The 17,455-nt window shown below is 38.6% G+C and overlaps 1 long non-coding RNA gene across 1 annotated transcript; it reads left to right on the forward strand.

The window, feature by feature from the left end:
* Positions 1–2,675: 2,675 nt before the first annotated feature.
* Positions 2,676–10,600, forward strand: LOC130143822 (uncharacterized). Its single transcript, XR_008819884.1, has 3 exons — positions 2,676–2,783; positions 7,540–7,749; positions 10,498–10,600. It is a non-coding gene; the product is annotated as an uncharacterized LOC130143822 (long non-coding RNA).
* Positions 10,601–17,455: the final 6,855 nt, after the last annotated feature.

Consider the following 17,455-nt stretch of genomic DNA (forward strand, 5'->3'; position numbering starts at 1 on the left):
AGAGTATGTAAGACTGTAAAGTCCCATAGATGACTTAGAGAAAAAATAGTATGCAAGAATTCCCAAGTACTGTACAGTGGTCACACTTAATATAATATTGGCTTTCAGATTTTGCTCACATCAGTGAAAAAAGCCTGGTAGTGCTGAACTTGAGCTGTCCCTGATGTCTTGTAGGCTTGTTACACCATGTACTACTGATGACCACAAATAAAAATTATTATGAGCTAGTAGAGGTTGCTGAAGATAAGAATAATTAAAATAGGCTGACATTTTTGCTGTTTAAGGAAATCTGAAGATTTCTGCAAATGTCGGGGGGGAAAAATGACATTCCAAATGGCATGTGGCATGACTACTAGTGTTAGGAATACCAAGTAAATTTGGTATCTATCTAGTAAACAAGCTAGGAGAACGTGTACATTAAAACAACCAGGGAAATAACAACGAAAAACACATGTGGTAAGAGTGATGGAGCCAGTACCATTTAGTCAATACAATTTGTACAGCTGATGTACTTTTTCTGTGCTTAGACATATTGCGCCATATCTCCTTATTATGCTAGCAAGAGAGATGATTAATAAGATGATTTATTGTTTTTGGTATTTTTAATAAGTATGATACTGTGGCAATAACTTCCGTGATCTACGTGGCTTAAAATCATTGCATTGTAGTAAAGGAAAAAATATCAAGTATTTCTAATGTCAGGTGCCAAAGTTTAGCACTAATAGTCTGGTTGTCATCTTGTGTAAGTTTTCATACCTTCATTTGTGCTTGCTGAGAATCTGGCCTTTAAAGATAATGATCTAATTTCAAATTTGATCGAATTCCTTTTAATTTGGGTTTAGTTATTTTTTCAGACAAAGCAACTCAGACTTACCTGAGACCAGATTATTAATTGCATGCGCTTCAGTGGCCTGATAGGGGAGTGTGAGTTACACTGGGTAAATACCTAAATAATATTAGGTGCAGAAGTATACTTTTTTTTTTTTCTAAAAAATGTTTCTGTGCTTCAGAGGCAACATGGATGTTAATTAACTTGTTCTCTGTTTTCTAGAGAGTAAATCTGCGTAAGAGCTTTCTGTGTCATAAATCATAAAGGGTTATGGATGTTCTTTGTGGTTTAGCACATAAATGGCAGAAGTTAGCATAAGGAAGAGCAATGGGGCACACACATCTGTCTTCTCTGTGTTATTAGATGATGGGTATTAATGGCATTTACAGTGACCAGTAGCTGTGGGCTAAGAATTACATAATTGGTTTCATGGATTTTTGACCAAAACTTGCATACTGACAAACCTGTTTGTATGTACACAGTTTTGCTCTGTAAGCAGATTATCACAGAAGTTTAGACCAACTCAGAGACCTCCTTCCCTCCTCTTTAGGCTGTCTCTGTGGTAAACATCTACAAACTGATGCATTAGGTGGGGTAATCAATCACAGACATTTTTGAATGCATTTTTCAGACTTCATTTTTTGTGTATTGGTTAAAAAATTCCAAAAGAAAATTTTATGAATATTCCCTAAGACAGGGGTATCTTCTGCCCTTTATAAATCAGCTCCGCCTGGAACAAGGAGATTTGGTATGAGAATGACCAATACCTAAATGTTGTCCAGTATGGCACAGGCTCCTGATTCCTTTATATATTACAGCACCCTTCATCACTGAGGACCATAGGTTTTTAATATCTCTAATGCAAAAGTCTTTCTTCATGATCACTTTTAAGTTCTAGCAGAAAATGTCACTGGAACCAGACACCTTTTGCCTTGGTTCAGCTGTCCTGTTTCAACTCAGATCCCACATTTGTTTTCTGCATCATTTACTTTAGCAATGAAAGACTTACAGATATCATCATGTCAGCAACTAATATTTCAAGGCAAAAATATAACCACGAAAGTCCTCAAAAACTGAGTTTTGGCGTCCACAAGAAAGCAACATATAGACTATTACAGGATGTATATGAAAATCTTGCCCTCAAGTGAATCATGCCTCCCTTATGAGTATTTGCAGATGCAAATTATCTTTGAATTCAGTGCTGCTAGATCTAAAATATTCCTGCTACTGCTCCCTAAGACCTGTGACTATTTAGGACTCTAAAGAACTAAGTTTAAAGCAACTTTTGAGACTGATGTCTGGATATTTTCTAAGACACCAATCCCAGTTAAGAAAGACATTTTGAATTACAGTATCTTCCTTCTTTTTTTGCCTAAATCTAATTGTGTCTGAAGGATAGTGTGATTTGTGCAGCTGGATGTATCTGCCTCAAGCTTAATGAAACCACAGCTAATGATATAATGAGGAAATAATATCTCATAAAAACTGACCTAAAGGGTGTCTTGCAGTTTCCACAAGGCTGTAGGTAGAGGGGCTAAGAAATCCTCCACAGTTAGTTCATCAACTGAAGGCAATTTAAAATACTGGTTTGGTGCTCTAAAATTTATCTCACGTTAGCTTTCTCCAAGGGAGGAGGGAGTCTATTACAAATATAAATAATTGGAGTGCCATCTGCTTGAGGGATATAAACTTACAATATAGCACAGAGTTAATATGGATTAAAACACTGTCAAAGCTGTATGCCAACAAAAGAGGTTGAGACTGCTTTTCTGGCAGAACACTGGCTCTTAGTAATTTATCTTAATATTCTATTTATATAAGACCTATAAGCTTAAGCACAGAAGATTAATGAAGGTTGATTTGACTGCCCTCCTTACTTCCTGCGCCTTTCACAGCATTATAAAGGTGGCAGATTGCTAATCAAGAATCCTTGATGCTTTGTCCAAACTCAGAGGTGAGTTTCTCAGAAATTATAATTACCTGTAATTCCAGCTATGATGTCTTTGACTATAAGTCAGTTAAACTATTCATCTTTTCCACACATCTTCCTTACAAAATGAAACCACACTAATAAATAGTATTTCATTACTCAGAGCACTGTTTCTTCTTCTATAGTTTTATCTCTGTCACTGCATCAGTAGATTTAATAAAAGTACAGATGACAATAGTTCATAGTGACATTGTCTTATGTAGTAAATAGGACACTAGTCTATTTTCTTCTTTTTTTTTTACTGTATTTTCATATGCAGTACTTAAGCATTATATTTCACTTGCAGCTCAAGCTTACAGATTTGGATCATATCCACTAAAACATATTTTCTTCTGAGCCTTTATAAGGGTCTTATTAGCTATATATAGTTATTATTTATTATACATATATATTATTAGAAGGTCATGTGCCTGAAACAGATGCTAACTATTGTGAACCAGCATAATGCTGCTGTTTTGTAAACTCCGGTACTTAAGCAACCTGCTACCTGGATAAACAATGTCTGCTATGTCCGAATCAATGCATAAGAAAATACATAAATTACATTTCTTTCATTGACTCTGGTTGCTGGTTGTTTGTCAGGCACAGGAATCGACATCTGGCCTGTACCTCATCTATGGGTGTACTGGGTCTGGCTGGGACAGAGATAATTTTCTTTATAGCAGCCCAAATGATGCTGTGCTTTGGATTTGTGACTAAAACAGTGTGGGTAACACAGCCATGTTTTAGCTATTACTGAACAGTGTCTACATCATGTCGAGGTTTTCTTTTTCCTACTGAAGGAATATTCCACACTCTACAGTGTTGTGCTCAGCAGTAAAAGCTGTGGGAAAGGAGGAGGAAGGAAGAATGTTCATGGTTATGGGAGTTGTCCAAGTAACCATGACATATGCTGAGGCCAGGCTTTCCAGGAGGTGGCTGGACATCTGACTGGTGATGGGAAACTGAATTAATTCTTTCACTCACTTTCCTTGTATGCACAGCTTTGCTTCACGTATTAAACTGTCTTTACCATGACCCACCAGTGTTGAGATTTGCTCTTCTGATTCTCTACCCCATCCCCCTTTGAGGGAGTAAGAGAGAGACTGGGTGGCAGCACAGCAACCAACTGGCAGTTGTATTTATTGTTGCCTTTTGCCTTTTAAATAAGTTAAGCTAATAAATAGCCTAAATCTTTTGTAGACAGGGATATTTTGAGGCAAGGTCCTGAAAATTTGTATTTGCCCTTAAGGATACATTTCTTCTTCTAAATGGATGAATTGGTTGCATTTGCTGCCCCAGAATGGCATTATCATTTAGTTTTTCTCCCTTTCCATGTTATTTGCTTTTATTAGTGTCTTTATTGTTTTTCACTGTTTCCTGCATTTCTCTGGATTATGAGTTAATTGATGCTCTCTTCCTTCCCACGCTGCTCCCTTCCTTCCCATGTTGCTCTCTGTCACAGTCTAAACAGGTGTAGAACAAACATCCCTTAACCTTAAGTATTTCGTGTTATTTTGTGCAAATTTGATGTGAAGCAAAAAAAGTCTGTTCCAGTGCAGGACAACAGAGAAATTGTAAGAAATCATTAACACTGGAAAATGGTGCATGAAGAATGCTTCTGTCCACAATTGTTTAACAGGATTGTACCTTTGGGCAGTCTCATCTCTAATAATCTATTTTTCCATCTGTTACATAGTCACAAAAACTCTTGTTTCTTAACACTTCAAGGGCTACAATGACTGCATAGAGTGCTCTGTAATAATTACACTGCATCAAGGATTTGTTCTTTTTTCACTGTAAAACAGCTATGCATGTGCAGAAGACAGAAAACATGCTATTCAGTTATGTTAAGCCAAGCAAAACTTTATTCATATGTGCTATTAATTATTGATGTATTAGATTTTCAGAAATATAGACTTTAAAATACAAACTGATCTGGAAACTGATGAAAGCTGCTACATTATCATTAAAGCAATGAATATTGTTGCTTAGGATTTAGTTTCTATTGATTGTGTGTCATCAGTTGTGTGCAATAATGAATTTACTTGATTTCAGTAAGTGCTATTTCACAATGATCATAAATTAATATACTGTTACTGTAAAAATTAAGTTTTTCTTGTTTGGCAGAAAACCAAACTCTCATCTGCAAAGCTCTGTAATGGTTAGAGTCCTCCAAGACTCACATTAGGCCATGGCATAATGTATTTACTAAAAACCTTGAAGCACTGGGTGAAAAGGGAAAGAATAAACATTTTTCAGATGTCACCCAATTATTCATATTCGTTTAAATCTGAGAGGATTTTTAGGGACTTTGAAAGTACCTAACAAACCCAGCCACCTTGATGGGAAAAAGTAAAATTCATGCGGATTAGATACACATTGGAAGTAAAAAGTTTTAGCTGTAACTAACTAGGAAAGGACATGCTCATCTGTATGAGTAGTTCCATGAAAACAGTTGCTTTAAGCGTGATAAATATATTTTCCCTCTACCTCTTTATTTTCACTTTTGACTTCGTGAGAATTGCTGCCATTAAAACAGGAATAGCTTCATCTTACAGTTCCCACAAAAGCCGAGTGAAAAGCAGGAGGTTATTTAATTTCAATACTAACTGTAATTCCTTTGTTATCATCTACAGTGTCCTAGACATCTGCCAAAAATTCACTAAAAGAGCTGGACTGCTACAAGACATTCAGAATCTAAGGACAAATAGGCAGAGGTTACAGGAAATGGATAGTGGTAAAAGGGAATTAATATATAGTGAGAAGATTTGTGTCCATAAAATATAGAAGTTCAAGTCACTATAGAAGGGGCTGGCATACCAAAAAAAAAAAAATAAAAAAAAATTGCATTGCAGTTTCTTTGTTTCAAAGGTCAATATCCCTATAGTGGCTGCAATGGTATTTCAGGATGTTCTTCACAAAAGACATTTCACTGTTACCTTTATTTCTCCTTGTTATCCTATTCTTTCCATATTAGGTTGCCAGCCTTCCTGGCATCTAACACACTGATTACTTATGTGCTATGAAAAGAGCTACTGTCTCAAGACTGTAGAAACCATTTTAACAGGAGGAATAAACCCCCAACAATATTGATGGGTAAATAATAATAATATAATCTTTATTACAAGAAAAACTCTTTTAACACTTGGATGAAATAATTTGGCACTGTTTCTAGCTGCTCTCCTGTCCTAATGTGTAATGACTTCAGGTTGGTTACCTTAATTCTATGCATTTGCTTCTCCTTGGTGATCTCTACTTGCATAGATTATTGTGGCTCGTGTCACAGCAGAAGAAACGTTCTTCTCCTCATTCATGCAGTATATCCTACTAAGCACTCCTGATTCTTGTTTGCTGGTATTACGAAACAAACAATAACAATAATAAATGGGGCCAGACAACTGCTCCAAAGAATTTAGGATGCAATGATCATACAGGTCAATCTTTGGGATGTTTCTAAGGACATTGAACTAGCAGTTCACTGAGTTCTCTTTCCTCTCTAAGCTCATTGTCCCCAACAATTTTCCATCTCTTTCCAAGACTTTCCCATTTGCTTTCATTGCAGCAGACTTTGGTTTTCTGCCCTTCAGTCTGTGTGCTGGGGCTAGGAGATGTACGTCCTTTTGGAGGCAGCAGCTTGACTTCCTTCTTCTAGGATGACACAAGTAGCAACAGTTTAGGTTTTTGTCTAATAAATGACTTTAGAGGATGACAGGTAACTGCAAAGTTAAACCTCAGGATTAGATTACATCTACGTGTAAGAATTTGTATAATTTAGTATTAAAAAGGCAAATATATGTCCATGCACCCTTATATGTGCACTCACCAAAAATTCTGCTATAGACAGCCATAAACACACACTCAGTCTTTGTAGTTAATAAAAATGGTGGATATAGGATTAATTAAAAAACAAACAAACAAAAAAAAACCCCACCAGCAAACTTTTCAGCCTATATAATCAATGTCCTGTACTAGTATAAGGGTAAGGAAGGAATATCCCAATTCTGTTGATTAATTTATTATTGGATTTTTTTGGGGGGGTGGGGGGAGTGTAGGTGAGACTCATGTGTTCTAGGCAGACTAGGTAATATCTTTGTTTTCTGATTCTCCCTCATGAACTGTCAATTTCCCTGTAAGATGCCCTTCTCCATAAAGATATATCTCATTCTCAAAGGAATAACTAACTTTCACACCTATTTGCTGAAGGGGCACGTGCAAAAGATCTGTGAAACAGCCAGCAAGATAATGGCTATGAGCAGTGTGCAGTGGGGAGAAAACTCCTTCCCGCAGAATGTTAAATATATGTTGGTGGCACATTGCCTTTTCTGACAATAACCAAGTAATACCTGTCTAGACTTTATACTCTGTAATAGTTTTTTTGTTCTAAGTGCTTGTATAACTGTTTCGGAGTGAGTTTGCGGTTACAGCTATTGCTGCTGTCTTTGGTGGTGCATTTAACATATTAATCACCGTCTGTGCAAAGACATTGTTTCCTAAATGCCTTTCATGCCTAGCCTCTTCTCAGCATCAGTTCTTGCCTTCCTGCTTTAGATCCTGCATTATCTCACGGAATAGCCCATCAGCAGTAACCTTCCTCAGGACCGCCTCTTTCAGTACTTTTCAGAGCCACATGAACTGAGGTCTCTTTCTGTTAATCTGTAATTTATCAGGTGGAAATTAATGTAATTGTCTTAATCTATGCCCTTGATATTAACATCTCTATTTTCTCTCATTTTTACAGTTTCTTCCACATTGCAAAACATACTTCATGGAAGTCTAAGTCTGTATAATAGACTGGTGAAAAAGTTAAGAACGGCTGCCTCAATATATTTTTCTGCATTTCCCTTATCTACAGGCTAATGTTCTTGACTGAATTTGATGGACCCCAATGTTTAAGAGCCTCAGTGCTGAAGTACTGCAAAAAGCACAGAACAGCATATTTAGTTTTGATGTGTGTGTTTGGTTGGTTTTTTCTCCTTCTGCTGTTTTGTTTGATTATTTGTTTTATTTTATTTTATTCTGGTTTACTTTTCAGTTTACAGAGGCTTTGTGTGAAAAATGAATATTTATTAAATTGTAACAGACGGTATAGTCAAATCTCTTCTTAATGTGAAGCATAAATTACACATTTTCTTGTAAGCAAGTAACTTTTACAAAATTAAGCACTTGATCTGTTTCCAATTTATATCCTCCTTTTGCTATTATTTCTCTGTACAGCACATTTCATTAAATATCTCTTCCTAGCACTTACTGCTTCTTGCTCTTCATACTGACCGTTTACTTTTTACCTTTTTGCCCTGCTTTTCATCATTTTTCCTGCTCATACATTTTTCTTCACTCTTCTTTTCCCGTCTTCATTTCCTTTCATATATTTCTACTCTATTTTCAAGTTTTTAATGCATTTAACACCTCTTTTGTTCTCTCCATCTCATTTTCCATGTTGCCATTGTCAGTCAGTTTGAACATATCTTACATTAATTTTCTATCAGCCATGCATTACATAGCAGGAATAAGTTTCTGCTTTCTCCACATGCTCTGAAATTCTCTCACATTTTGGGGAGGGGAGGCAGTTTTCCATCAAAAGTACTGATATTTCAATGTGTTTAACTTACGAGAATCAGTTGATCAATTTTAGCCAGTGTTTTCTGTGTGTGGATCCAGGTGAATATTATTGCCACCAATTCATTTTCAGATTTAGGAGCAAAGTGATAATGGTCAGGAAAAGACCATCTTCACAATCACAAACAGTAGGTGTTTGATTAAGAACATGGGTGTCATCAATATGTATTCCCATGCAACTAGCTACAGAAAAGACTGAAAGCTGCAAGGAGAAAGCAGAAATGGTTCTTTGTTTCCCAGAAGCCTTCCAGAAGTAGACACTATTGCATAAACATCACAGGGAGTTTTTGGGGTACTGGACCATACCTCGACTACAAAAGTAAAACAAAACACCAGACATACCTTCTCCAACAAAATTCCACAAAAAAACATTGCTCCATTTCTGTCTGAGCTGAGAAGTTCTTTCCTGACGGCAGATTCGCTGATCCTTTACCACTGGATGTCAGTGACTGCAGAGCTCTTGTGTGATAACTCACCTTTCAAAATTCATATAGATAGAATCCAGAGCAAATAAGGATATAAGCCAGTTTCTCATTTCTTCAGTTAGGTAAACATGTGCCTTAAAAAAATTATAGTATAATATTCACCCTTGCTTATGTTACTCAATTACTTCTCAGTCACTATTGAAAAACACCACCATTTGAATTTTCTGTATCAGAACCTGATCTTAATTTTGCAATGAGCAAAAGGCAATTTTTTTAACTTACTCTGAAACTGTGAATTTCAGCTGCAGCTAGGTAACCTAGTTTTTTGCTTGCACTGTAAAATACTTCTTTTAATTAAGAAAAGAATAGTTTGTTTATAACTTTTTAAATATAAGACACCTATAAATATGTGGCAAATGGCACCAGAAGTCCTTGAGGAACATATATTAAATTGTACTTCTTGTGCTAAAGCGGCTTTATTCTTGTTTAGCTTTGTACAAGCTGCAGCTACTAAATGTTCCTTTGCAATGGACTTCAAGTGTCTCCAAAGGTCAAGAACAATCTTGCTTTTAAATTGAAGAAACGAGTGACATTTCATTGGTTGTAATGGCAAAAATTATTTATTTCGTTAGTTTTGCTTTTTATAAAATGTGTTGACATAGTATTTTTGTACTGAGCACTTAGAGTTTGAAATCACCACTAAGGTTTCCTGACCGTGACTTTTTTTGTTTTTAGCATTGGTGTAGGTATTCCTTATAATTTCTTTTTTCCCCATAAAATGGTAGCTGTGCTATGCTATATCAGGATGAAGGTACAGAAGTAGTAAAGCTTTAATTTTTTTCTGTTTGTTTTTTATGCAGGGACAGGCACAATTTCTGATGAATAGGGGAAAGATCTGATACTGACCTGTAGTCTAAACCTTCAACTGATACAATATTACACGGAATGTATTACAAAAATAGCAAAGTCATGTATACACAGTAGTTAATTTGTATTGAAATTAATAAATTGCCATCTAAAATGAAATTTAAAAAAAAAAATAGTTGGAGAGGGATAGACACTTTAAGATTGGCTTTAGTTTAATGCTTAAGCTGATCCATGAGCAGCCCAGATTCATGCTTACCTGAACAGAAAGGATGGTGTTTTTCCACGCCTTGGAGGTGAACAGTGCAAGAATAATTTGCATTTTTTGCATGTTTTAACAAAGGACATTGAGATTACACATAAGAAAAAGTACTTAACGGTGAGAGTGGTTAAGCCTTGGGACAACTTGCTCAGCGGGGCTGCAGGGTCTCTGTCCATCACTAGAGGTTTTCAAAACTCTGTTGGCTGAAGTCCTGAACAAGCTTTGAAGTTAGTCGTGCTAAGCAGAAGCTTGGACTACATGACCTTAAGGAGTCCCTACCAGCCTAAACTATTCTATGACTCTCACTGTAATATTCAGAGCCCTTACACAGACTACAGGAAACCCAAATTCAAATTCATGCTCTGTCCAAGTTAAAGGAGATATCTGAATCAGGGGATCCCATACCCCATTAAATGCCAACTCCACAACATGCTTAAAGTCAATTTCTTTATTTCTTGATCCCAGCATTTCCAAAGTTAGAGAGAGGAAGATCTCAGTAACCAATTCTTTCTTGATCTTTCCCCTAGAGCAAATCGTTTGTTACCAACGGATTACACCAGACACAGTCTAGATGACGGCAGTGATCAGGTACAGCTAACCCTTGTTAGTACAGATACTAGTGTTATTTGGAGAAGTACAGGGACCTGTGAGCCAGTGTCAGTCTACTCCAAAGGTGCAGAAATGGGAAGCCAAATCATTTATTATTTATTCATCTCTCTTGTGAGACTGCCCTCTCCTCAAGCTGTTTACTGAAGAGTCAGCAGGTGGGAACAGGAAATAGACTGTCTGCTTTTCCTTGTGCTGATTTATGTCTGCTCACTACAAACAAGATATTATATATAATGGATGTGCTCTTTAATTAGACTGTTGTAAAATATGCAATTACAGCTACTAAGAGCACTTTTATGTCTGAATACATAAATGATTTCAGGATTATTGGTGCAACTTTTGTAAGGGAGTGAGTTGGTTTCCAAAATCTACATTTATGTATGTTTTTTCATAATCAAGAGTGCTTTCAAAGCTATGTACTTTATATAAATTTGCGTATTACAAGGAGCTGGACAATACAGGTTACAAAATACTTGATATTAGCTGATTTTGCTTTCTTTTTAGTGTTAGGCTTTTCAAAATCATTAAAAATTCCAAAGAAGCAATAAAAACAAAGCAAAATTTTCTCAGTCTTTCATAAATAAAATGATTTAGGCATTTTCTTTCAGTATGTGGCCTACTGAATTACATGTTATGCTAGGGATAACACTGAAATTATAAGAACAATTTACTCATACTACATGTAAACATGTAGTTGACTTGCTTTTGACAAGCAAATAAAAAATACTTCCTATGTCTGTTTGTGATCTGTTTTGTGTATTTTTGTTGTGTGGAATTCAAGTGGCTTTGTGTTTCCTATTAGTCTTTGAACGTATGCTTCACCTTCAGCTGCTACCTAGATAATGTAGCCAAAAGAAATGTTTTGTACAAAAGGAAGATGATGAAAAAATATTTGCCATAAGACAAGAAGAAAATGGACTTGTTCTGCACAAAGCAACTAAGTAAATGAGCTTGTAAAAGAGCAGTCCTCTTGACTGTTATTTCTTATGTTTTCTTCCTTTTTTTCTTGCCTTCCAAATCATCATATGAAAGGTAGTGCAGAAAATGAGGGCAGACCTAAAGACAGTGGCAGATTTTGTAAATAGCCCTTGTACAGGTATAAGGAAAGGAATACAGCTCAGGAAGACTTCTGGCTCTAAGACACAGAGCTAGGGCTTGCTGTGTCTATAGCCGTGCCATGGTGCTGTTACAGAGGCATGCAAGCCTACCTCTGCACTACAGGATGCTGTAAAGCCTCTAGTGGTCTGCTTCTGTAGCATCAGGGTTATACCTGAATGTAGTACTTAATGAATTAGACTATGTCACTTAGTAAGACAGGCCAGTGCAAAAGCTAACACTGAATTTCTAAGCTGTGTGATCCACTGTTTCATTAATCAGAGACCAAGGTAGGCAAAGAACAGGAAAAACACATAATGGAAGCACTTGAAATACAAAGAAGGTTGTGGTGTGGCACTGCTCAAAGGCAGCTTGAGCTCACTCTGCTTCAGCTCTTCACCAGCCCTCTCGACGCAGGCAGAGTCTGTCCACACGCATCCACTCAAAAGATCTTCTTTGTTCCTGGTGCTTCAGATTCTGGGGAGCTTCTCAGGTTTGCTGGTGAGAGTGAGAATTGAGTTGGCTTCTGTCCTTTATGCACAGCTGCTCTGGACTGAAAGAACAGTGAATTACATTGGGGAAGCATCTGAGTGGGGACTGGTAAATCCAACAGCACCCAAGCTAACTGCATACCACCATTTGTATCTGCATCATATTTTTCTATACTTTAATTTTGTGGAGCTCAAAAGAACAAATTTGCAGTGAATATGACTAACTTGCGTCTTTGTGTTTGGTTTCCTAAGGTTCTGCACAACACAGAAATGAGTAACCTTTTGTGTGTGTGTGGGGTGGCCTGGAAACAGCAGAGCACATTCCCTGTCCCACACCTGCCCTCAGAAGCCCAGCCGATCTGACCTGGCTCTGCACTAGGCCAGCTCTGAGCCTTCCTATCCAGGGCATGATTAATCCACCTGGATTTGATTATAAATTGTTAATCCCCTTGGATAAACCACAGATGATGGGGACTGACTAAGCCCCTACTGCATAAGAAATATCATTATTCATTGACTCTAATAGCAGCTCATGTGATCTAAAATAGAATAGCCTGTTTAACCAAAAAATAAACAACAAAAAATAAAATGGAATTGGGTTTTTATCTAAACCAAGGATTACATTTGGAAGGATTTTTAAAAGTGGATTTTAAAAGATTAATTTAAAATAATCTCTACAGTTCAACGGGATTGAAAATTGTATTAATTTATTTTAAAATTTATTTAAAGTCCTTTTAAAAAGTTATTTTCTTTCTTTCCCTGTTGCATAAAAAACTTACCTTCCAGTTTGTATCATACTATTGGCCTAATGTTAGTTGATAGGTGTTTAATTTTCACTTTAATTAATATTGATTCACAATGCTTTAAGTGCCATTAACTTTAGTCCTATACCTAAATATCAATGAATTATTAAAAAACCCAAACCAAATACCAGATTCTGACCTAAGCCTCTGTATTTTCTGTCTGATGGAGTTAGAAATCCATCCTCCAAATGTTGTTTTTGTATCACTTTTTACAAACAAAACTCAACAACAAATCCTTTAAAATAAGTAAAACATTTAGGGAAAGGACATTCCCATTGTTTGAGTATTCCTGTTGTTACCTGAGGAAAACTAGTGAAAATGTTTTGAACAAAGGTGCTCTTAGGGTGTTACTTGGTGATTATCCTCCTTGTAAGGTTAGAAATGTTCACAAAATACACCTAAATATGATTGAAGTTGGAATAAAAATGTAGGAAAGAATGTGCCATGGGTCCTCTGAAGTAGGTTTCTAGAAGTATTTCTTCCAAATGTGTTAAATGAGTGCTCCTTGTACTTGTGAAAGTGTTCTTTCTGATTTGTACTAGGTCTATACATTTCATTTTTCCCCCTCTGATTTCATAATGAAGTGAGAGATATGGATCACTGAACAGATATAAAGCTTGTAAGCAGGTGGAATTTAGGTCTGGGGTGGATAATGGTGTGGGGAGAAGTGACTGTTGTGTGGGTAGCACAAAGGTATTTACATCACATTAACTCTGTGTCCTCTGTAAGGTAAGGAGGTCACCACAGCTACGAGTTTAGTTGGTTGGTTTTTTTTCTTTTATGCTTGATATCAGGAAGAATGAAAATCTCTTTCTGGGCAGGGCCAGAAATATAACTGGGAAGCAAGCTATTGGACAGGAAATAAAATGTAATTTTCCTGGATGAACCCATCCATGGTGAGGAGAATCAGAAAATGGCTTTCTTCATTGTCCTGGTTTCAGCTGGGATGGAGTTAATTTTCCTGGTTTCAGCTGGGATGGAGTTAATTTTCTCATTAGTAGCTGGTGCAGTGCTGTGCTTTGGATGTGGACTGAGATGTTGATAGCACACGGTTTTAGTTGTTGCTGGGTGATGTTTGCACTAAGCCAAGGACTTCTCAGTTCCTCAGGCCCTGCCAGCGAGGGGGCTGGGGGGGCACAGGACACTGGGAGGGGACACAGCAGGGACAGGTGACCCAAACTAGTTAAAGAGGCATCCCATACCATGGGACGTCATGCCTGGTATGTAAACTGGGGGGGTTGGCCAGGGCCTGCGGATCACTGCTCGGGGACTGTCTGGGCATCAGTCAGCGGGCAGTGAGCAGTGGTATTGTGTGTCACTGGTTTTATTTCCTCCCTTTCTTTTGGATTTCATTCCTCTCCTCCTCTCCCTCCTTTTCATTATAACTGTTACTGTTATTGTTATTATTATTATTTTGGGTTTTATTTTATTTCAACAGTTAAATTGTTCTTATCTCAGCCCCCCAAGTTTTACATTCCTTTCCAATTCTCCTCCCCATCCCTCTAAGTGAGAGGAGAGTGAGCGAGCGGCTGTGTGGCACTTAATTACCTGCCAGGGTTAAACCACAACATTCATTTTTTTGTTTAGAAATTTAGATTTTTGTTTAGAAAATAAAGGAGTATGTGGATAATTCTTTATGAAAATGCACTTGGATTATCCAGAGTATCAGACCTGGCAGAATAATGAGATATCATATTTTATTCCCCTTACATACTTTCCAGCTGAGGGGAGTAACAATACTACACAAAACTAAGTTCTTAATCAGTCCAGACAAGGTAATGGAGTCCTAGTGTGCCAGTTTTTTGTTCTTACTGAAGAGCAAGAGAATTGCTCTGTCTTGATGTTTACAATAACTTAAAGGCCAACTATATTGCTAGCTAGTTTAGATTGCACTCACGCAGGCAGAAAAGTGTCTATCCGATTTCAAGGTATTTCAAATACACTCTCCAGTCTCATGTATTTGTTATATGAATATATGATTTTTCTAATGCCACCTCTATAAGCAGACATCTCCATGCCATTAATATTATTCCCTGCTCACAGCAGTTATACTCTGATACACACCTACTGGGTTTAGTGAGCTATTTCAATATTTATGTAAACATCTTAATAAAATGAGAATGGTGCCTAAGGTTTGTTCCCTGTTATGAAAGTACACTAGAAACACAATGAATCCAAAAACCATCACGACAAAGCAACCCCTCATTTTCTTTCCATCACATGACTACTTACTTATGTTCCAGCCATGGCAAGAGGATCAAGGAGAGAGCAAACTACAGCTGACCATGCTTGAAACCCCTCCATGCCCTATCGATTGTGCATGACAGAAAGACTATGACAGTCACCATCATGGAAACATGGTGGGATAACTCACATGACTGCAGGGGATGGCTATAAACTGTTTAGAAGGGACAGGCAAGGAAGGAGAGGTGGTGGGGTAGCCCTGTATGTCAAGGAGTGTTTTGACTGCCTAGAACTTGATGATGGTAAAAACACGGTCAAAGGTTTATGGGCAAGAATCAGGGGGAAGGCCTGCAAGGCAGATATCCTGGTGGGAGTCTGTTACAGACTACCCAACCAGGATGAAGAGGCAGATAAAACATTCCACAAGCAGCTGGGAGAAGTCTCATGATTGCTGGCCCTTGTTCTCATGGGGGACTTCAGCCTACTGGATGTCCGTAGGGAGGAGACAGTGGGTTTTTTTTTTAAATTGATAATGTGCAGCTGTGGCCTTGCTTTGACGATGTGCAGCTGTGATCCTGCAGCAAAGAGGTAAATAACTTTGAGGGAGTATAAAGAGAAACCCGGATGAGACAAAAACAAAGGAGGAATGTGATCTCACCTCTAGAAGATAAGGGAACAGCATGAACAGCAGAGAGTAGTCTATAGTGAACAGTGGCTGGGCGTGCGGACAGTGGAGTTTGACTAATAGTAAAGCTTTTAGCTGTGCGCGTACAGAGTATGAACTTATAAAAGCTGTAACTAATAATAAATGCCTTTGCTTCACCACCCTTGCCAAGTCCATGCCTCAAACGCCACAGATGTCTGCTGGAAATACAACACAGCAGAGGGGAAACAGTCCAGGAGGTTCCTGGAGTGAGTGGAAGACAATTCCCTGACACAGCTGGTGAGTGAGCTAACCAGTGGAGATGCCCCACTGGACCTGCTCTTTATGAACAGAGGAGAACTGGTGGGTGATGTGGTGGTTGGAGGCTGTCTTGGGCACAGCAATCATGAAATGATAGAGTTTTCAGTTCCTGGAGAAATAAGGAGGGGGTTCAGCAGAACTGTTATCTTGGACATCTGGAGGGCCAGCTTTGGCCTGTTTAGGAGCCTGGTTGACAGAGTCCCTTGGGAGGCAGTCCTGAAGGGCTAGGGGGTCCAGGAAGGCTGGACATTCTTCAAGAAGGAAATCTTAAAGGCCCAGGAGCAGGCTGTCCCTGTGTGTGGGAAGACGAGCAGGCAGGGCAGAAGACTGGCCGGGCTGAACAGAGAAGAGCTTTGGCTGGAGCTCAGGGGAAAAAGGAGAGTTTACCACCTTTGGCAGGCAGCTCAGGAGGACTACAGAGACGTTGTGAGGTTATGCAGAGTGAAGATTAAAAAGGCTAGAACTCAGGCTGGCCACTGCTGTAGAAGATAACAAAAAATGTTTTTACGAATATATTAGAAGCAAAAGGAGGGCCAAGGATAATCTGCATCCTTTATTGGATGCACGGAGAACATTGCCACAAAGGATGAGGAAAAAGCTGAGGTACTTAATGCTTTCTTTACCTCAGTCTTTAATAGCAAGACCAGTTGTTCCTTGAGGGTACTCAGCCCCCTGAGCTGGAAGACAGGTATGAGGAGCAGAATGAAGTCCCTACAGTGCAGGAGGAAATGGTTAGTGACCTGCTGCTCTGCTTGGACACACACAAATCTATGGGGCCAGATGGGATCCACCCGAGGGCATTGAGGGAGCCGATAGAAGAGCTCTCCAAGCCACTCTCCATCATTTATAAGCAGCTCTGGCAAACTGGGGAGGTCCCAGAAGACTGGAAGTTAGCCACTGTGACCCCCATCTACAAAAAGGGCAGGAAGGAGGATCCGTGGAACTCCAGGGCTGTCAGCCTGACCTCGGTGCATGGAAGATGATGAAGCAGGTCATCCTCAGCACTATCACACAGCATGTTCAGGACAACCAGTGGATCAGGCCCAGCCAGCCTGGGCTGATGAAAGGCAGGTCCTGGTTGATGAACCTGGTCTTGTAAGACAAGGTGACCAATCCAGTAGCTGAGGGAAAGGCTGTGGATGTTGTCAATCTAGACATTATAAAGCCTTTGACCCCATCTCCAATACAATTCTCCTGGAGAAACTGTCTGTCCGTGGCTTGGATGGGTATGCTATTTGTTGGGTAAGAAAACTACCTGGGCAGCCAGGCCCAAGCAGTTGTGGTGAGTGGGGTTACACCCAGCTGGTGGCCGGTCAGACGCGGTGTCCCCAGGGCTCCGTG

The sequence above is a fragment of the Falco biarmicus genome, chromosome 1, assembly GCF_023638135.1.
Source record: "Falco biarmicus isolate bFalBia1 chromosome 1, bFalBia1.pri, whole genome shotgun sequence".
Taxonomy (NCBI): Eukaryota; Metazoa; Chordata; class Aves; order Falconiformes; family Falconidae; genus Falco; species Falco biarmicus.